At 43.0% G+C, this 21,010-nt stretch overlaps 1 long non-coding RNA gene across 1 annotated transcript; it reads right to left on the reverse strand.

Moving 5' to 3' along the window:
• Nucleotides 1-8,771: 8,771 nt before the first annotated feature.
• Nucleotides 8,772-20,693, reverse strand: LOC147672107 (uncharacterized). The gene is made up of 3 exons (XR_015303568.1): nucleotides 20,629-20,693; nucleotides 15,093-15,128; nucleotides 8,772-8,889 (listed from the first exon to the last, which is right to left on the reverse strand). It is a non-coding gene; the product is annotated as an uncharacterized LOC147672107 (long non-coding RNA).
• Nucleotides 20,694-21,010: the final 317 nt, after the last annotated feature.

Raw genomic sequence — 21,010 nt, forward strand, 5'->3', positions numbered from 1 at the left:
AGCACACCCCCAGTCTCATTTAGACATACTACTGCAGTACTGTACAGCACCAAAGCATGCTTGTATAGCTGTAATTGTGTGTGCTACGTAAAAAAAGTTGTTAGAAAGCGTGCACTTCCGGCTGGTGGTGTGTGTGACTGTTGAAAGCGTGGACTGATGCCTGTTTGTGTGGGTGTATGCATGGTGAAAGGATGCACTGATGACTGTTGTGTGTGTACGCCTGGTGAAAGTGTCCATTGCTAGCTGTTGGTGTGTGTGCCTGTTAAAAGCGCACATGTTTGGATTGTATGCCGTTTGTCTGCTGAGTAATGCTGTAGTGGTAATGAGTGGTGCTGTGGTGGTAAGTGTTTGTGTGTGGTTGTAGTGTGATAGTGTGTTGTTGTTGAATGATGCTGTTGTGGTGGTGCAGAGTGATGTTGGTGTGTTGCTGAGTGATGTTAGTGTGGTGCTTAGTAATGCTGTTGTTGTGATGTGTTGTTCTGTGCTAGTGATGAGTGGTGCTGTGTTGGTGTTTAATAATTACCACCACAGCATAACTCAGCACCACAACAGTTGCACTTCTCCCAACAACGGCATCACTGATGTCCACGAATGCAACACGCAGCAATACCACTTTATCATTCTGCACCCCCACAGAACCATTGAGCAACAACACAGCATCACTCTGCACCACCACAGCCGTATTTAGCACACCAACAGTCTCATTCATACATACTACTGCAGTACTGATGACTGTTGTGTATGTACGCCTGGTGAAAGAGTCCATTGATAGCTGTTGGTGTGTGTGCTTCTTAAAAGCGTCCTTTTTTTGATTGTATGACGTTTGTCTGCTGAGTAATGCTGTAGTGGTGATGAGTGGTGCTGTTGTGGTAAGTGTTTGTGTGTAGTTGTAGTGTGATAGTGTGTTGTTGTTGAATGATGCTGTTGTGGTGGTGTAGAGTGATGTTGTTGTGTTTCTGAGTGATGTTAGTGTGGTGCTTAGTAATGCTGTTGTTGTGATGTGTTGTTCTGTGCTGGTGATGAGTGGTGCTGTGTTGGTGTTTAATGATTACCACCACAGCATAACTCAGCACTACAACAGTTGCAATTCTCCCAACAACGCCATCACTGATGTCCACCAATGCAACACGCAGCAATACCACTTTATCTTTCTGCACCCCCACAGTACCATTGAGCAACAACACAGCATCACTCTGCACCACCACATCCGTATTTCGCACACCAACAGTCTCATTTATACATACTACTGCAGTACTAATGACTGTTGTGTGTGTATGCCTGGTGAAAGTGCCCATTGATAGCTGTTGTTGTGTGTGTGACTGTTAAAAGCGTACATGTTTTGATTGTATGACCTTTGTCTGCCGAGTAATGCTGTAGTGGTGATGAGTGTTGCTGTGGTGGTAAGTGTTTGTGTGTGGTTGTAGTGTGATAGTGTGTTGATGGTGAGTGAGGGTGAATGAGGGTGAGGTGTTGAGGGTGAGTGAGGGTGAGGGTGAGGTGTTGAGGGTGAGTGAGGGTGAGGGGTTGAGGGTGAGTGATGTTGAGGGTGAGTCAGGGTGAGACGTTGAGGGTGAGTGAGGGTGAGGGTGTGAGGGTGAGTGAGGCGTTGAGGGTGAGTGAGGGTGAGGCGTTGAGGGTGAGTGAGGGTGAGGTGTTGAGGGTGATTGAGGATGAGTGAGAGTGAGGGTGAGTGAGGGGTTGAGGGTGAGGTGTTGAGGGTGAGTGAAGTGGTGCTGTGGTCGTAAGTGTTTGTGTGTGGTTGTAGTGTGATAGTGTGTTGAGGGTGAGTGAGTATGAGGGTGAGTGAGGGTGAGGGTGAGGTGTTGAGGGTGAGGTGTTGAGGGTGAGTGAGGATGACTGAGGGTGAGGTGTTGAGGATGAGTGAGTGTGAGTGAGGGTGAGGGGTTGAGGGTGAGTGAGGGTGAGGGTCTGAGGGTGAGTGAGGTGTTGAGGGTGAGTGAGGGTGAGGTCTTGAGGGTGATTGAGGATGAGTGAGAGTGAGGGTGAGTGAGGTGTTGAGGGTGAGGTGTTGAGGGTGAGTGAGGGTGAGGTGTTGAGGGTGAGTGAGGGTGAGGTGTTGAGGGTGAGTGAGGGTGAGGGTGAGGGGCTGAGGGTGAGTGAGGGGTTGAGGGTGAGTGTGGGTGAGCAATGAGGGTGAGTGAGGGTGAGGTGTTGAGGGTGATTGAGGATGAGTGAGAGTGAGGGTGAGTGAGGGGTTATGGGTGAGGTGTTGAGGGTGAGTGAAGTGGTGCTGTGGTGGTAAGTGTTTGTGTGTGGTTGTAGTGTGATAGTGTGTTGAGGGTGAGTGAGGGTGAGTGAGGGTGAGTGAGGATGAGTGAGGGTGAGTGAGAGTGAGGGGTTGAGGGTGATTGAGGGTGAGGTGTTGAGGGTGAGTGAGGGTGAGGGTGAGGGGCTGAGGGTGAGTGAGGAGTTGAGGGTGAGTGTGGGTGAGGCGTTGAGGGTGAGTGAGGGTGAAGTGTTGAGGGTGATTGAGGATGAGAGTGAGGGTGAGTGAGGGGTTAAGGGTGAGGTGTTGAGGGTGAGTGAAGTGGTGTTGTGGTGGTAAGTGTTTGTGTGTGGTTGTAGTGTGATAGTGTGTTGAGGGTGAGTGAGGTTGAGGGTGAGTGAGGGTGATGTGTTGAGGGTGAGTGAGGGTGAGGTGTTGAGGGTGAGTGAGGATGAGTGAGGGTGAGGTGTTGAGGGTGAGTGAGAATGAGTGAGGGTGAGGTGTTAAGGGTGAGTGAGGGTGAGGGTGAGGGGCTGAAGGTGAGTGAGAGGCTGAGGGTGAGTGAGGGTGAGGCGTTGAGGGTGAGTGAGGGTGAGGTGTTGAGGGTGATTGAGAATGATTGAGAGTGGGTGAGTGAGGGGTTGAGGGTGCGGTGTTGAGGGTGAGTGAGGGTGAGGTGTTGAGGGTGGGTGAGGGTGAGGTGTTGATGGTGCGTGAGTGTGGGTGAGCGTGAGGGTGAGGTGTTGAGGGTGAGTGAGGGTGAGGGGTTGAGGGAGAGTGAGGGTGAGGTGTTGAGGGTGAGTGAGTGTAATTGAGGGTGATTGAGGGTGAGGAGTTGAGGGTGAGTGAGTGTGAGTGATGGTGTGATTGGCATATGTGAGTGTTTTGCATGTGTGAATGTTTATTTTAATGTAATGTGTGTTTGTGTTTTTGTATGTTGTTGTTGTTGAATGATGCTGTTGTGGTGGTGTAGAGTGATGTTGGTGTGTTGCTGAGTGATGTTAGTGTGGTGCTTAGTAATGCTGTTGTTGTGATGTGTTGTTCTGTGTTGATGATGAGTGGTGCTGTGTTAGTGTTCAACTATTACCACCACAGCATAACTCAGCACCACAACAGTTGCACTTCTCCCAACAACGTCATCACTGATGTCCACCAATGCAACACGCAGCAATACCACCTTATCATTCAGCACCCCCACAGTAACATTGAGCAACAACACAGCATAACTCTGCACCAGCACAGGCGTATTTAGCACACCAACAGTCTCTTTCATACATACATTTAGTGCGTGCAAGCTACAAAGTGTGTGTATTTTGTATTTGTTTTTTTAATGTGAGATGGATTGGCTGAATGTTGTATGTGGGTGTGACTATGTTGAATTAATTGAGTGTATTAGTTATAATTTCCCTTCTGTAGTGAAAAAATGACCATAGAAGTTTAAAATTTGTATTCCACACCTTTTTATTTTTGAAAAAGACACAAATATTTATTTTTTAACTTTGTACAAAAAAATGATAGCCTTGCAACATGCGAATTTTAGTCAGAACATATGTCATCGTCTTTTTCTTTAAGAATACTTATGATTTTGCCATTGCAAAACACCACTTCAAAAGTTTGTGGCAAAAAATGTACTAGGGCATCCCCGATGTTGTCAACTTCATCATCTAACATAAACCATTTAATTAGTATCTCGTTTTCGATGGGCATTGATTGATATTCGTCTGTGTTTGTCACCCTTATTGTGATAATACTAGTTTCATCTGTGGTGCTTTCGACGCCATAAATTTGAATGTCCATCTTTTCCTGTGGTGGGGCTGTTACCTGTTGAGAGAAAACAAATGCAACAATTAGTTAGTACATTTTTATACTTTATGTTTTGTGTAAGGCCTATAGTGGGTGAAAGGGACAGAGTGGGTGAAAGGGACACAGTGGGTGAAATGGACAGAGTGGGTGAAAGGCTCACAGTGGTTGATAGGGCTTGAGTGGGTGATAGGGCCAGAGTGGGTGAAAGGGCCAGAGTGGGTGATAGGTCCAGAGTGGGTGATAGGTCCAGAGTGGGTGAAAGGGCCAGAGTGGGTGAAAGGGCCAGAGTGGGTGAAAGGTCTAGAGTGGGTGAAAGGTCCAGAGTGGGTGAAAGGTCCAGAGTAGATGAAAGGGCCAGAGTGGGTGAAAGGGCCAGAGTGGGTGAAAGGGCCAGAGTGGGTGAAAGGTGCAGAGTGGGTGAAAGGTGCAGAGTGGGTGAAAGGCCCAGATTGGTTGAAAGGCCCAGAGTGGGTGAAAGGGCCAGAGTGGGTGAAAGGGCCAGGATGGAATGAAAGGCCCAGAGTGGGTGAAAGGCCAAGAGTGGGTAAAAGGCCAAGAGTGGCTGAAAGAGATATTCCCAAAATGTTTGGTTTGTTGTGCTTACCTCCATTTTGCTATGGCGCGTTGTATTCAATATTTTTTGAGCATTGAATTCATGGACAGTTACGTGCGTCAGGGTAACATATTCGCCAAGATGTATTCTAAATAGTGATGCTTCTCTCCACAGTGTCACTTTTATGTCATCTGTTGCATCTTTTATTGTAATCGATTTGAGTGGGGTATCTTGCCCATTGATAAACACAGTCTTTGCGTCCTCTTCCTACACAAAAAGTAAGCATTCTATTAAATAGTGACTGTAAAAACACATAGTACTAGTGCGTTGTATGAATGGCAATATAATGTATCATATTTAACGACCCAAATGAACATTCTTTCTAAAAGATTGCATTATTTATTGCTAAAAATGGCTTTGTAGAGAGTACTTGTATTTGTAGTATACACCAAAGCACTGGCATATTATAGTTTTCAAAACTCGTACTTTCTACATAGTGTGAAAGAGTGTATAATGCTATGTTTTTTGATCTTGTTAGTGAAGTTACTAAAGGTGTAATGTGTGTGTAAGCCAACTATGCATTTTTTTAGTAGACATGATGACATGAGTGAGGGTGAGGTTGAGGGTGAGTAATTGAGGGTGAGGTGTTGAGGGTGAGGGTGAGGGTGAGTGAGGGTGAGGGGTTGAGGGTGAGTGAGGGTGAGTGAGGATGAGGTGTTACGTGAGGGTGAGGGTGAGTGTGAGTGAGGGTGAGTGAGGGTGAGGGTGAGTGAGGGTGAGTGAGGGTGAGGGTGAGAGATTGAGGGTGAGTGAGGGTGAGATGTTGAGGGTGAGTAAGGATGAGGGTGAGTGTGGGTGAGTGAGGGTGAGGGATTGAGGGTGAGTGAGGGTGAGGGGTTGAGGGTGAGGGTGAGGGTGAGGCTGAGGTGTTGAGGTGTTGAGTGAGGAGTTGAGGGAGAAGGGTTGAGTGTTTGAGGGTGAGGTGTTGAGGGCTAGTGAAGTTACTAAAGGTGTAATGTGTGTGTAAGCCAACTATGCATTTTTTTAGTAGACATGATGACATGAGTGAGGGTGAGTTTGAGGGTGAGTAATTGAGGGTGAGGTGTTGAGGGTGAGGGTGAGGGTGAGTGAGGGTGAGGGGTTGAGGGTGAGTGAGGGTGAGTGAGGATGAGGTGTTACGTGAGGGTGAGGGTGAGTGTGAGTGAGGGTGAGTGAGGGTGAGGGTGAGTGAGGGTGAGTGAGGGTGAGAGATTGAGGGTGAGTGAGGGTGAGATGTTGAGGGTGAGTAAGGATGAGGGTGAGTGTGGGTGAGTGAGGGTGAGGGATTGAGGGTGAGTGAGGGTGAGGGGTTGAGGGTGAGTGAGGGTGAGGGTGAGGGTGAGGGTGAGGCTGAGGTGTTGAGGTGTTGAGTGAGGAGTTGAGGGAGAAGGGTTGAGTGTTTGAGGGTGAGGTGTTGAGGGCTAGTGAGTGTGAGTGAGGGTGAGTGAGGGGGAGGGGTTGAGTGTGAGTGAGGGTGAGTGAGATTGAGGGTGAGTGAGGCGTTGAGGGTGAAGTGTTGGGGTGAGGTGTTGAGGGTGAGTGAGGGTGAGGGGTTGAGGGTGAGTGAGGGTGACTGAGGGTGAGGCATTGAGGTAAACACAGTGTTTGCGTCCTCTTCCTAAACAAAAAGTAAGCATTGTATAAAATAGTGACTGTAAAAACACATAGTACTAGTGCGTTGTATGAATGGCAATATAATGTATTATATTTAACGACCCAAATGAACATCCTTTCTAAAAGATTGCATTATTTATTGCTAAAAATGGCTTTGTAGAGAGTACTTGTATTTGTAGTGAGGGTGAGGGTGAGAGATTGAGGGTGAGTGAGGATGAGATGTTGAGGGTGAGTAAGGATGAGGGTGAGTGTGGGTGAGTGAGGGTGAGGGTGAGGCTGAGGTGTTGAGGTGTTGAGTGAGGAGTTGAGGGAGAAGGGTTGCGTGTTTGAGGGTGAGGTGTTGAGGGCTAGTGAGGGTGAGTGAGGGTGAGTGAGGGGGAGGGGTTGAGTGTGAGTGAGGGTGAGTGAGGTGTTGAGGGCTAGTGAGGGTGAGTGAGGGTGAGTGAGGGTGAGGGGTTGAGGGTGAGTGAGGGTGACTGAGGGTGAGGCATTGAGGTAAACACAGTGTTTGCGTCCTCTTCCTAAACAAAAAGTAAGCATTGTATAAAATAGTGACTGTAAAAACACATAGTACTAGTGCGTTGTATGAATGGCAATATAATGTATTATATTTAACGACCCAAATGAACATCCTTTCTAAAAGATTGCATTATTTATTGCTAAAAATGGCTTTGTAGAGAGTACTTGTATTTGTAGTGAGGGTGAGGGTGAGAGATTGAGGGTGAGTGAGGGTGAGATGTTGAGGGTGAGTAAGGATGAGGGTGAGTGTGGGTGAGTGAGGGTGAGGGATTGAGGGTGAGTGAGGGTGAGGGGTTGAGGGTGAGTGAGGGTGAGGGTGAGGGTGAGGCTGAGGTGTTGAGGTGTTGAGTGAGGAGTTGAGGGAGAAGGGTTGCGTGTTTGAGGGTGAGGTGTTGAGGGCTAGTGAGGGTGAGTGAGGGTGAGTGAGGGGGAGGGGTTGAGTGTGAGTGAGGGTGAGTGAGGTGTTGAGGGCTAGTGAGGGTGAGTGAGGGTGAGTGAGGGTGAGGGGTTGAGGGTGAGTGAGGGTGACTGAGGGTGAGGCATTGAGGTAAACACAGTGTTTGCGTCCTCTTCCTAAACAAAAAGTAAGCATTGTATAAAATAGTGACTGTAAAAACACATAGTACTAGTGCGTTGTATGAATGGCAATATAATGTATTATATTTAACGACCCAAATGAACATCCTTTCTAAAAGATTGCATTATTTATTGCTAAAAATGGCTTTGTAGAGAGTACTTGTATTTGTAGTGAGGGTGAGGGTGAGAGATTGAGGGTGAGTGAGGGTGAGATGTTGAGGGTGAGTAAGGATGAGGGTGAGTGTGGGTGAGTGAGGGTGAGGGATTGAGGGTGAGTGAGGGTGAGGGGTTGAGGGTGAGTGAGGGTGAGGGTGAGGGTGAGGCTGAGGTGTTGAGGTGTTGAGTGAGGAGTTGAGGGAGAAGGGTTAAGTGTTTGAGGGTGCGATGTTGAGGGCTAGTGAGGGTGAGTGAGGGTGAGTGAGGGGGAGGGGTTGAGTGTGAGTGAGGGTGAGTGAGATTGAGGGTGAGTGAGGTGTTGAGGGCTAGTGAGGGTGAGTGAGGGTGAGTGAGGGTGAGGGGTTGAGGGTGAGTGCGGGTGACTGAGGGTGAGGCATTGAGGTAAACACAGTGTTTGCGTCCTCTTCCTAAACAAAAAGTAAGCATTGTATAAAATAGTGACTGTAAAAACACATAGTACTAGTGCGTTGTATGAATGGCAATATAATGTATTATATTTAACGACCCAAATGAACATCCTTTCTAAAAGATTGCATTATTTATTGCTAAAAATGGCTTTGTAGAGAGTACTTGTATTTGTAGTATACACCAAAGCACTGGCATATTATAGTTTTCAAAACTCGTACTTTCTACATAGTGTGAAAGAGTGTATAATGCTACCTTTTTTGAGCTTGTTAGTGAAGTTACTAAAGGTATAATGTGTGTGTAAGCCAACTATGCATTTTTTTAGTAGACATGATCACATGTTTGCGTTCATACTTCCGGCACATATTGTCCCTGAAACAGTCATAAACTTTTTTAGACTTGCAATTTTAAAAACCAACAAATAAATAAGATATGTCATTTACAATACTAATAAGTCCAACTTTTCAAATGCGAGACCTATTGCATTTTCAATGTTTTTTTTTAGTTGACATGATGACATGTTTGCGTTCATACTTACGGCAATTATTGTCCCTGAAACGGTCATAAGACTTTTTAGACTTGCCCGTTTTATTTCCTTAATGGGAGAAGCCGATGGTGCAGGCGGATGCAAAATGTTCTTTGCTTGTTGGATCAGGCCCTCCTCAATTGTCATAGCGGGAAATTTTGTTACTTTAGTTTGCTTTGTAATTAAAATTGTTTTGTTTTTGATAATAAAGTTGCGTATCAGTAGTCCACAGTTACTTTTAGTTTGCTCATATAAATTTTCTTGATAACAAGTACATTTGATGGTTCCAGTTTTATCTGCTAGAGCCAAATGAAATAGAATTTTCTGTTCTTGTTTAGCATTTTTGTAAGTAGTTTTCCCTGAGCAGTTGATGACATTAACTCTTATGGGTTTCTGATATGGTTTGTTGTCATCGGTATTAATGTTCATGATTTCTTCAATAGACATCATCTGAAATAGAAAATGTGTTAGAACATGTTAAAAACAAACCCATATTGCTTTATGATCACTGTAATAGCATTCTAAAGTACCATAGTTGTGTACTTGTTCATTTGTATATATATGATCTAAAATGGATTGGTAGTTAGTTGTGTAACTGTTAATGAGTTGTTGACATTGTAATTTTGTTTCAAAGAATCCAAGTAATTGCTTGGTGTTTGCATTTTGTTGAGATACATCCACATTGAAATCCCCTATAATAATCAATTTGTGTGTGGGGTAAAAATCCGTAATATTTGTGATAAAATCAAAAAGAGAAGTTATACTTTTTTGGGGTGGTTTGTATAAAATAATAATAAATTAATCCGTGTTATAAATATGTAGAGTAAAATGTAAAATGTCTATCCCTTCATGTGTCTCATAAATAGGCAATATAAATAAATATTTTTTGTAGTACATAATCATTCCATGGTTTGTGTTGTATGTATGAAATTTATCAAATATAATGTGATGGTATTGTTCTATCGTAAAATCAGTAGCTGTAGCATTTCTTGTAGTGTTGATCTCAGTTAAGCAAATAATGTCTGCTTCTAATATATTCCTATCCGCTATCATAGATGAAAAATTTTTCTGTAGTGATCTTATATTGTGTGCAATGATATTGAAATGTGCACTGTATGTATGTAACTGTGGGATATGTATTTCAAGTGGCATTTCTGTCCTTAATCTGTGCATTTCCTCATTAACTTGTGGATGTACTAAAATTTTACCTTCATCAAAATTGTGTACATATACATTTTGTATTGATTTTGCCCTGCTAATAGCAACATAATGCAAATGATGAATCTTGCTGTTATTAAAGTGTATATAAAGTGGTTCCAGAGTTGCACCTTGTGTGCGATGTATAGTGCGTGCTGATGCTTGGCGTAAAGGAAATTGCTTCCGTATAATGGTAATACATTTTTTAGTGTATTGAAAATGTCTAGCTATAGCATGTATTGGTGTCCATGTATTTTGTATTTGTGAATGATATAAGTGTTTATATTGTTGTCTGGTTGTTTGTCCTATACTGGGATTGTCAAATAACAACCAAACAATAATAGGTGTATTGTTAATCAATTCAACTAATTGTACCACACCAGTTGCGCCATTTGTTAAACCATCATTGACATCCACATTGCAACTTAAATCATAACGAAGTTGTAAGGCAATGTGTAATGTATGTGAAAGGCCCATTGTTTTCTGTGGATCTTTGGGCAGTTGCTTAAGAATAGTTTTTTTCACATTTTCAGACAAATCAGAACTGACGGTATCGCTTGCTACTGTTATGTAGACTGGATAATCTTTGCAATGTTTTTCCAAAACATTTTTGTTAATTTCATTAACTTCTATATTAGTTGACATGATATATGGAATTGTTTCTAATAAACTCTCATCAGGTTGTATTTCCCTTTGCTTAATTTGTGAAATATCTTCTTCAGTATGCTTGCCTTCTCTCAACCGGTTTAGTAATTGAGCAAATTGAAGATCTTCTTTTTGGCGCATAATTTTTGTTAATTCAAAAATTTTAAAATGTTCTTTCCATAAGTTAGCACTTAAAGGACCATACATCTGTGTAGAATCCTGAAAAATGTATCTGTCAAATACAGGTTTTAATTGGTAAAAGTCACCAATGGCTAAAATAGAAATTCCTCCAAATGGTTCATTAGATGATTTTATTTCTTGAAGCCTGTTATGTATAAAATTTAACATATTGTGTCCTACCATTGAAATTTCATCAATAATAACAACTCTAACATGCATCATTTCCATTTGTAGAGCAGTTCTATGTTCATGACTCAGTTGTTTATAAGTCAAACTTTGCGACACAGGTATTTTGAAAGTGCTATGCAGTGTTTTGCCATTAATATTATGGGCAGCCTTTCCTGTTGGAGCAGTAAGTAAGATATAAACATTATCTGGATTTTCACCTGCCTTAGTGTTATAGTAGCGTAGTAAAGTTTGATATAGTGCAGATATTACAAAACTTTTCCCAACACCAGCTCCTCCAGTGCAAAAAGTATAGCATGGAGTGCTTGTAGTTTTAAACCAATGCAAGTGATGGTAAACAAATTTAAGTTGTTCTTCCGTTAAGTTTTGCATAAGTTTTTGGTATTTTTCATTGGGTAAAATAATGTTAGTTGAGCTTTGTTCTTCGGTTGTAGTTCTAATTCCTAAATCTAGAGCCAAATCATATCTATTATTATTTTCAGGATTTTGGTCTTCTGTCTGTATATTAACAGTTGGTGATAGAGGAGGTGAAATTACATTTTCATGACACTGTTCATGAATAATGTTTGTAACTTCGCCATGCTGTTTGTTATAGATTTTTAGTTGTGTGTCAACAAATGTTTTAACTTCCAGATACCTATCATAGTAAGTTTCCTTGTTGATTAGTATTTTTTGTTCTTCCCTCCATGGATAGTGCAACATTAATATTTCTCTATAATACTCTTCTGGTTCATTATTTTTGCTAAATCTGCAAAAGCGTATTATTTTCCCCTGTCTGCGCTTATTTAAAGCATAATCATAATTCTGTTTCTGTTGTTCTTTATTTCCGTTACTACATTCTATTTCTAATTCTTCCTCATCTGAGCTGTAAAAGTTTTGTTCTGCAAGTAAATCTTCGCAATCATTGATTTCTCTCCCATGTGTTTTTTTCTTCACATAGTTGAAATTAGCCGCATAGTCTGCTAACGTGCACATCTCTAATGATTGTGGCCGTTTGCAGTACTTAATAATAATATTTTCACATTGAATGTCAGTTGAATTTTCTGGCAAGTTATTAATCGTTTCGATATCACGCATTAAATAAGTTCTTTTCTCTGGACGGCTAGTATTAATAAATACAAATGATCGTGAGCTTTTCCGTAATGGTATTTGAAGAATTAGATATGCTGCTTCTTGAGCACTAATTTCTGTGCAGTTGAGGAATTTGTTTCCTATGTGTTTAAGTTGATCTTTGATATTACTATTGCTTGTTACCTCTTTAGCAGCTTGCGCTAGAAGTTTGCTAATTCCTCTTTGCGATTTACTGATATATGAGATAATGTAGACAGCACAAGCATAAGGGTCCAGTATAAACTGCAAGTCTATGTTTGCTCGCCAAGCTTCTAAAAGAGTACTATTGTAGTTATTGATGAAGCATTCGCCTGGTGTTCTTTTCAAAAAAATAGTTGTTTTTTGTAAGCTAGTTTGTATTGAAGTAATATATTCTTTATCATCCATTTTAATGAAGTCTAAAAATTCCTCAAAAGAAAGTGAATTAAAAGTAGTATTATTCATAGCTTCATGTATTATTTTCATATTATCTTGCCATTGCTTATTTGTCTCCTCAAGTGTTAATGGCTCTAAAATGAGCGTTCTTGACATTGGATATTTTGGATATTGATATTTGCATGTCCGTTGCTGTTTACGTCTGCAATTTTTTGTGTGACCATGCCTTTGTAGATTTATTAACGGTTGTAAAACAGGGTTCTCAGACTTATGACAAGTGATATATTTGTCAATAAAGCTATTGACTTCTTCCACTGGTGAAACACCATACAGTGGTGCTTTGTTTACCCAGAGTAATGCATGTATATGTGGAGAACCTCTTTGTTGGAATTCGACTCTGTAAAAGTAGTCTACTATTTCCCCAATTGGATTAGTGCCATTCAGCAAAACACAATTAAAGAATTTCCTAACTTGATAGTCAAACTGTCTTGCACATGTTATTGGATCTTCTTGTATTAATTTACTTTTAGTTTCCCAAGACATGTTTAAGAATTCTTCCTCTGTACATTCCTTTAAGTTTCTAACTCTCAATAGTATATTTATTAAATGGTGCCATTTTGTTTCAGCAGCAGATAAAGTCAAAAAGAAAGTGGGTATGCCAAGTTGCCTTATCATTGCAAAAATATCTTTTTTGCAACCTTCCCAATATGGAGGTGAACTGCGTATAGTTTTTAATACTTTGTAACCTTCATTAAACTGTAAAACATTGCCAATATTATATTTAATGTCTTTAGCAGTTATTTTATTTCCATCTGTAAAATGTTTTCTGATGGAAATGTTGATTTTACCATGGATCTGCTTAATATGTAATTTCTTCAGTTTAAAAAACACATTAGTAATAGATTTAGCGACTCTTCTATCATAACTCCTTAACTCTGCTTGGCAAATAGTACTATAATGTACCGGTATGTGTCTTTCCTTATTGTTAGGCCTTCGTTCACCACAAAAAATAGTAGGGAAAGCCAAAAACTCTGAATCTTTATCCTCATATAAACCTCTTGGCGTGTTATGTTCAGCTGGAGCGAAACTTAACACATTCAGCGAATTACTAGTAATTGTTTCATTTGTTAACATAGTATCCAAATTCCCAGCTTCTATGTTGTCTGAACTATCAGATGAATTGTTTGTCTCAGAAGTCTCATTGTGAGATTCTATTTCTGGAGGTATATACTCCCAGTCAGGGTTAATAGTAACACCATATTCATTAAACATTGTACTATTTTTAGCTAGCCATGTAGCTGCCTTTTTTACTGTATTTGGTCTAATATTCTCATAATGTGTATATGATTTATAGATTAATTTCCTTTTTAATTTCACTGGGATTGTCATGGCGTCATTAATTTGCCTTGGTAAAATGGTAACAGTTGTCATAACATCTGCAGGTACATTAACTACTGCACCTGATAATGATTTTTTGAAAACCGCGTGGCAGACTCCGAATTTGTAAGAATGGTATCCTAGGTGAAACTAATCTTTCTTCTAAATCATATAATTCTAATTCAACTGGTACATTTGGGAACCCCATGCCATTTACAATAGAACATGGTGGTATTTTGTTTTTGCGAATGTAATAATAGCAAGTCCTACAAATAAAATTTGTTTTCTTGTTACTAATGTTACACTTTTTGAAAATTTCGGATTGGCTAACACTGCGTATATTTTTCAACGTTTGTTTATGCCACAATTGATTGCAAAGAGTACAAATGTACTCTGGGCCATGCAATATTTCACGGTGGAATTTGCGAATGATTGTATGGATTTGTTTACCTCGTTTCTGTCTTTGGCCCTGCGTGAATCTTGGTCTGTTATTATCACTAGCACTTAGTTGACTGTTGGTAATGTCTTCTTCAGCTGTATTAACTTTTTTTCTTTGTACAACTTTAGTTGGACATGTACTTGAATCCCTTTTTCTTTTCAGAGACTGTTTATTTGTTCCCTGTATAGATTTACTATTCCCTGGTAATTGTGCTAAATGATTAGTATTGCTATTCCCTCCCTTACTTTTATTCAGTAAATTATCAGAAGACATTGTTGTTGATGTTATAGTCTGATTAGGAGTACATTCAGTAGTATGTACCCAAATTTTTCTTTCTTGCGGTAGGTGACTATTTTTTTTGTGCACAGTAAGTGCTTTTGTAAATGATTTCCTTTTAATGACTTTTATATCTATTGGTGTTAATTCAAATTGGACACATTGCTCAGCCTGATGTGTAAAGTTATATGCTAGTTTCATAACATATTGAATCAGCCCTTCAAAAGAATGAAAGGCAATTGTAACACATGTTCCGTTTGAATGCGGCATGTCTTCATGGTCCCTACTATGTGAATCAAATACAAAGTATGATTGCATATGTTTGAAAATAGCTATAACATAAACATTCATACAAAGTATAACACTACAGTGCTTATTAATAGTAACATTTAATGCTGTGCTAATATCTGGGTAGGCTTTATCAAAACGTTTAAGGACATCACCGTAGTAAGCGTTCCGTAGCAAAAGTGAATATATCTCTTGATTGTGGTCTATATACCTTGACAGGTCATCTGGATGCATAAGTATTTCTTTGTTAATAGAATGCATTTGTAGATATAAAGCGTCCCCACGGTCCATTATATAATGCAGATCATTAGAGTTCCAAGTAGTTACTGGCTTGCATAAATTGTGCAAGACAGCAAAAACACTATTTGGTAAGCATTGCTTACCTTGTGATTTGCTATTAAATTTGATATTCCCTTGATGGTAACTTGCTTTCAAGCATCTCTGCATCTTATATGTTATACTAAAAATTTTTTATCAACAAATGTAAATTAAGAAGCTTTGTCATGTAACAAATTTTTTGGGGGACTGTAAGGTATGAACTTTTGACAATTTTTCCACTAACTGGCAAAGTAGTATTTACCTTAACTTCTGTTTCTTTTGTTGTTGTTTTAATAATCTGAAAGGAGAAAAAAAATAATGGTTATAATATATCTTTTTTAATTTTTCCCGTAAAGGCCACATTAGCATGTAAATGGTCTTTTAAAGACCTGTTAAGAGCTCTGGTGCTGCTGTGAGTCTGTGCGCCACGGCTGGCACACAGGCAGGGTGAGATGATAGAGGGAGAGAGAGGGAGTGGGAGGAAAAGGGAGGGGGAGGGGGACGGAGAGGGAGTGAGTGTGTGCGTGAAAAGTTAATACTGAGAGACGTAAAAAAAGGTGTGTGTGTGTTATCTTGTAACTTGGACTGGTTACTGTGTTGCATTGAATCTGAGAATGAATGCGGTGTGCGTGTAATATTGAAAGTGTACCCAGTTAGTGTGCAAGTAATGTACAAAGACAGAAAGGGAGTGAAGGGGAGGGAAATGGAGAGGGAGTAAAAGGGAGGGAGAGTGAGGGAGATGGAGAGTGAGGGAGAGGGAGTGAAAGTGAGGGAAAGGAAGGGAAATGGAGTGAGAGGAAGGGAAAGGGAGTGAGATGGAGAGTGATAGGAAGGGAGACGGAGAGGGAGGGAGGGAGGGAGAGAGAGGGGGAGGGAGACAGAGGGAGTAACAAAGTTAGAGTGAGAAAGAGGAAGGCAGGAGAGAGGGAGGGGGAGCTAGAGAGAGGGAGAGAGAGGGTGAGTGTGGCTGAAGGTGAGTGAGGGTGAGGGAGGGTGAGGGGTTGAAGGTGAGTGAGGGTCAGGGTGAGTGAGTGTGAGGGGTTGAGGGTGAGTGAGGGTGAGTGAGGATGAAGTGTTGAGGGTGTGAGGGTGAGGTGTTGAGGGTTAGTGAGGGTGAGGTGTTGAGGGTGAGGGTGAGTGAGGGTGAGGTGTTGAGGGTGAGTGAGGATGAGTGAGGGTGAAGGGTTGAGGGTGTGAGGGTGAGGGTGAGGTGTTGAGGGTTAGTGAGGGTGAGGTGTTGAGGGTGAGGGTGAATGAGGGGGAGGGGGAGGGGTTGAGGGTGAGTGAGGGTGAGTGGTATTGAGGGTGAGTGAGGGTGAGGGGTTGAGGGTGAGGGTGAGGGATTGAGGGTGAGTGAGGGTGAGGGTGAGGGTGATTGAGGGTGAGGGGTTGAGGGTGAGTGAGAGTGAGGGTGAGTAAGGGTGGGTGAGGGTGAGTGAGGGTGAGGGGTTGAGGGTGAGTGAGGGTGAGGGGTTGAGGGTGGGTGAGGGGTTGAGGGTGAGGAGTTGAAGGTGAGTGAGGGTGAGTGAGGGTGAGTGAGGATGAGGTGTTGAGGGTGGGTGAGGGTGAGGGTGAGTGAGGGTGAGTGAGGTGAGGGAGGATGAGTGAGGTGAGGGAGGGTGAGTGAGGGGTTGAGGGTGAGGGTTTGAGGGTGAGTGAGGGTGAGTGAGGGTGAGGGTGAGTGAGGGTGAAGGTTTGAGGGTGAGTGATGGTGAGGGTGAGTGAGGATGAGGTGTTGAGGGTGAGTGAGGGTGAGGGTGAGTGAGGGTGAGGGTGAGTGTGAGTGATGGTGAGTGAGGGTGAGGGGTTGAGGGTGAGTGAGGGTGCGTTAGGATGAGAGATTGAGGGTGAGTGAGGGAGAGAAGTTGAGGGTGAGTAAGGATGAGGGTGAGTGTGGGTGAGTGAGGGTGAGGGGTTGAGGGTGAGTGAGGGGTTGAGGGTGAGTGAGGGTGAGGGTGAGGGTGAGGGTGAGGCTGAGGTGTTGAGGTGTTGAGTGAGAGTGAGGGTGAGTGAGGAGTTGAGGGAGAAGGGTTGAGGGTGTGAGGGTGAGGGGTTGAGGGCTAGTGAGGGTGGGGGAGGTGTTGAGGGTGAGTGAGGGTGAGTGAGATTGAGGGTGAGTGAGGGGTTGAGGGTGAGTGAGGGTGAGGGGTTGAGGGTGAGTGAGGGTGAGTGAGGGTGAGTGAGGGTGAGGGTGAGTGAGGATGAGGGTGAGTGAGGGTGAGGGTGAGTGAGGGTGAGTGAGGCTGAGTGAGGGTGAGGGTGAGTGAGGGTGAGGGGGGGCGAGGGGTTGAGGGTGAGTGAGGGTGAGTGAGGGTGAGGTGTTGAGGGTGAGTGAGGGTGAGGCATTGAGGGTGAGTGAGAATGAGGTTGAGTGAGGGTGAGGGTGAGTGACGGTGAGGGTGAGGGAGGGAGGGTGAGGTGTTGAGGGTGAGTGAGGGTGAGGGTGAGTGAGGGTGAGGTGTTGAGGGTGATTGAGGGTGAGGCGTTGAGGGTAAGTGAGGGTGAGGTGTTGAGGGTGAGTGAGGGTGAGTGAGGGTGAGTGAGGGTGAGGGTGAGTGAGGGTGAGGTGTTGAGGGTGAGTGAGGGTGAGGCGTTGAGGGTAAGTGAGGGTGAGGGTGAGTGTGTGTGAGGGTGCAAAAATAACGACCCCCTTAATGTAGTGTCGTTATTTGTATTAGGAAAATAGTTGGGCATTGCTGAGGATGCGGGACTTGAATGTGTCTGTGGGTATTTTTAAATGCTGGAATTGTTGTTGGGGATGGAGAGGGAGGGAGTGAGTGTGTGCGTGAAAAGTTAATAGTGAGAGATGTACCAAAAAAGGTGTGTGTGTGTCATCTTGTAACTTAGATTAGTTACTGTATTGCATTGAATCTGAAAATGAATGCGGTGTGCGTGTAATATTGAAAGTGTACCCAGTTAGTGTGCAACTAATGTACAAAGACAGAGAGGGAGTGAAGGGGAGGGAAATGGAGAGTTATGTACAAAGACAGAGAGGGAGGGAAAGTGACGGAAAGGAAGGGAAATGGAGGGAGAGGAAGAGAAAGGGAGTGAGATGCAGAGTGATAGGGAGGGAGACGAAGAGGGAGGGAGGGAGAGAGGGAGAGAGAGAGAGGAGGAAGGAGAGAGAGGGAGTGAGACAGAGGGAGGAACACAGTTAGAGTGAGACAGAGGAAGACAGGAGAGAGGGAGGGGGAGCTAGAGGGAGGGAGAGAGAGCTATAGAGAGGGAGGGAGACCGAGAGAGAAAGAGAGCGAGAAAATTATGTGTATGCCGGGAGGGCTCAGTGGACGAAGCCTTCGGCTGCAGGGTCCTGTGATTAACCTCATGGTCAGTTTTATGTTGTTGCTGTAGCCCCGACCCTTACCCACTGACCCTGCCCCCACCGATGCGGCCCTTGGACACAAACCAAAACAGTAAATTTGGCCCCTGAGAGAAAGATTGTGAGTAGCCATGTAATAGAGGGTGTGTGTGAAAGTCCCCTTGATCGTGGAATGTGTGTATGAAAAGTTGGTTGTGGTGTGGCGAAGTGTTGCGAACGGTTTATGGCTGTACTATTCCCCCTAATGTTACAATGTGCCTGTGAATAGTGTAGGGAGGGAGAGAGAGCTATCGAGAGGGAGGGAGACCGAGAGAGAAAGAGAGCGAGAAAATTATGTGTATGCCGGGAGGGCTCAGTGGACGAAGCCTTCGGCTGCAGGGTCCTGTGATTAACCTCATGGTCAGTTTTATGTTGTTGCTGTAGCCCCGACCCTTACCCACTGCCCCTGCCCCCACCGATGCGGCCCTTGGACACAAACAAAACAGTAAATTTGGCCTCTGAGAGAAAGATTGTGAGTAGCCATGTAATAGAGGGTGTGTGTGAAAGTCCCCTTGATCGTGGAATGTGTGTATGAAAAGTTTGTTGTGGTGTGGCGAAGTGTTGCGAACGGTTTATGGCTGTACTATTCCCCCTAATGTTACAATGTGCCTGTGAATAGTGTAGGGAGGGAGAGAGAGCTATAGAGAGGGAGGGAGACCGAGAGAGAAAGAGAGCGAGAAAATTATGTGTATGCCGGGAGGGCTCAGTGGACGAAGCCTTCGGCTGCAGGGTCCTGTGATTAACCTCATGGTCAGTTTTATGTTGTTGCTGTAGCCCCGACCCTTACCCACTGACCCTGCCCCCACCGATGCGGCCCTTGGACACAAACAAAACAGTAAATTTGGCCCCTGAGAGAAAGATTGTGAGTAGCCATGTAATAGAGGGTGTGTGTGAAAGTCCCCTTGATCGTGGAATGTGTGTATGAAAAGTTTGTTGTAGTGTGGCGAAGTGTTGCGAACGGTTTATGGCTGTACTATTCCCCCTAATGTTACAATGTGCCTGTGAATAGTGTAGTAAGTGTAAGGTCAAGTGTTTATTTTTGTAGGCAGCTACTCCTGGCTAATGTGTTATTGGATGTGTGTTTGTGAAAAGGTAATACTAGTAGTTGTACGAGCGGCTGTTTTCGTGTGTCAGCTTGTAACTTGGATTAGTTACTGTGTGCCAGTAAAGCTGCGAATGAATGCATTCCGCGTGAATGTTGTAAAGTGTAGCCTGTTTGCGTGCAAAGAAATGTGCAATTAGAAGTTCTGACTGAAAGTTTGGTGCAGTAGTGGCGAAGTGCTATGATCTTAGATTGCGTTGGAGTCGCACGTGCTGTAGAAGGGTGGCAGTCAGTGTTTTGCCTAATGTGACAGGGTGTGTGTGATTAGTGTAAGCTGCAGCTCTGTTCACTCCTGAGTCCGATCATCCTGTTTACTGTCTTGCTGTGAAGCTGTGACTAAAAGCGGAATGAGTGTTCTGTTGTGGTCCCACTCAATTCGGCGTGCGTGTGATATAGTATGTGTTCCTAACCGTGTGTGCGTGAAAAGTTAATACTAAGAGATGTAAAAAAAGGTGTGTATGTGTCATCTTGTAACTTGGACTGGTTACTGTGTTACATTTAATCTGAGAATGAAAGCGGTATGCGTGTAATATTGAAAGATAATATGACAGGGTGTGTGTGATTAGTGTAAGCTGCAGCTCTGTTCACTGTTCAGTCCGATCATCCTGTTTACTGTCTTGCTGTGAAGCTGTGACTAAAAGCGTAATGAGTGTTCTGTTGTGGTTGCACTCAATTCGGCGTGCGTGTTATATAGTATGTGTTCTTAACCGTGTGTGCGTGAAAAGGTAATAGTAACAGACGTAAAAAAAAGGTGTGTATGTGTTATCTTGTAACTTGGAGTAGTTACTGTGTTGCATTAAATATGAGAATGAATGCGGTTTGCGTGTAATATTGAAAGTGTACCCAGTTAGTGTGCAAGTAATGCATGTAGTTGAAGTTGTGAACGAAATATTCCTGGGAGTGTGGCGAAGTGTTATGATATGAGATTGCGGCCGAATGTTCCGAAAGTGTGTGTCGAGTGTTTTTTTTTTTTTTTTAAAGTATCGAAAGTAGTTCGCATGTTGTAACGGGGATGTTTGTTCCTATGCATGTGAATGTGATAATGTGTGTGCGCTTTTGTGTGTTAGGTGCAAGCTGAAGCTGTGGGTACTGTTGATCTTGTTGATAGTGTCAAGTAACCTGAAGTTGTGCTTGCAATCAATATGTCGTGCTTGTAATTTAGTAAGTCTTGTTAGTTGTGTGTGCGTGAAAAGGTAACACAAGGAGATGTACGAGAGGGTGTGTGTCAAACTTATGTTGTGCCTTGAATTATTGGAAGAAATGTTCTGTGTGGCGAGTCGAAGTGTTATGAACGGAAGGACAAATTGTGTAGCAGAGTGAACAGTTGGCTGTACTTACATGATATATGTTGGTGCGCAGTTTCTTTCCCCCTATCAAGGAAATGTTGAAAGCGTACGAATAACCTACAAGATATAACGATAAAAAAAAAAGAAATATGTATCGGTAGGTTTAAACAAAGGTATGACCTGCTTGAGAAATTACGTAGTCCTTTGCTAAGTATTACCATAGAAAATGTAGTTTTCCCAACGAACATGTCGCACAATAATTTAACACAGGTGCAATGTTGATATAGTAACCGTTCTAATAAACGCAAGTACATTTATCAATACTGTCCCTTAGATGTATAGAAATAAAAGTTCCATGCACTTACTTTCTAAGATTGAAAGGCGTAGTTTTTCAGTGGCTGTTGGTCGATAGCAGCAAGTACAGCGTCGTTCTG

This window comes from Lissotriton vulgaris, unplaced genomic scaffold (genome assembly GCF_964263255.1).
Source record: "Lissotriton vulgaris unplaced genomic scaffold, aLisVul1.2 SCAFFOLD_11687, whole genome shotgun sequence".
In the NCBI taxonomy this organism is placed as follows: domain Eukaryota; kingdom Metazoa; phylum Chordata; class Amphibia; order Caudata; family Salamandridae; genus Lissotriton; species Lissotriton vulgaris.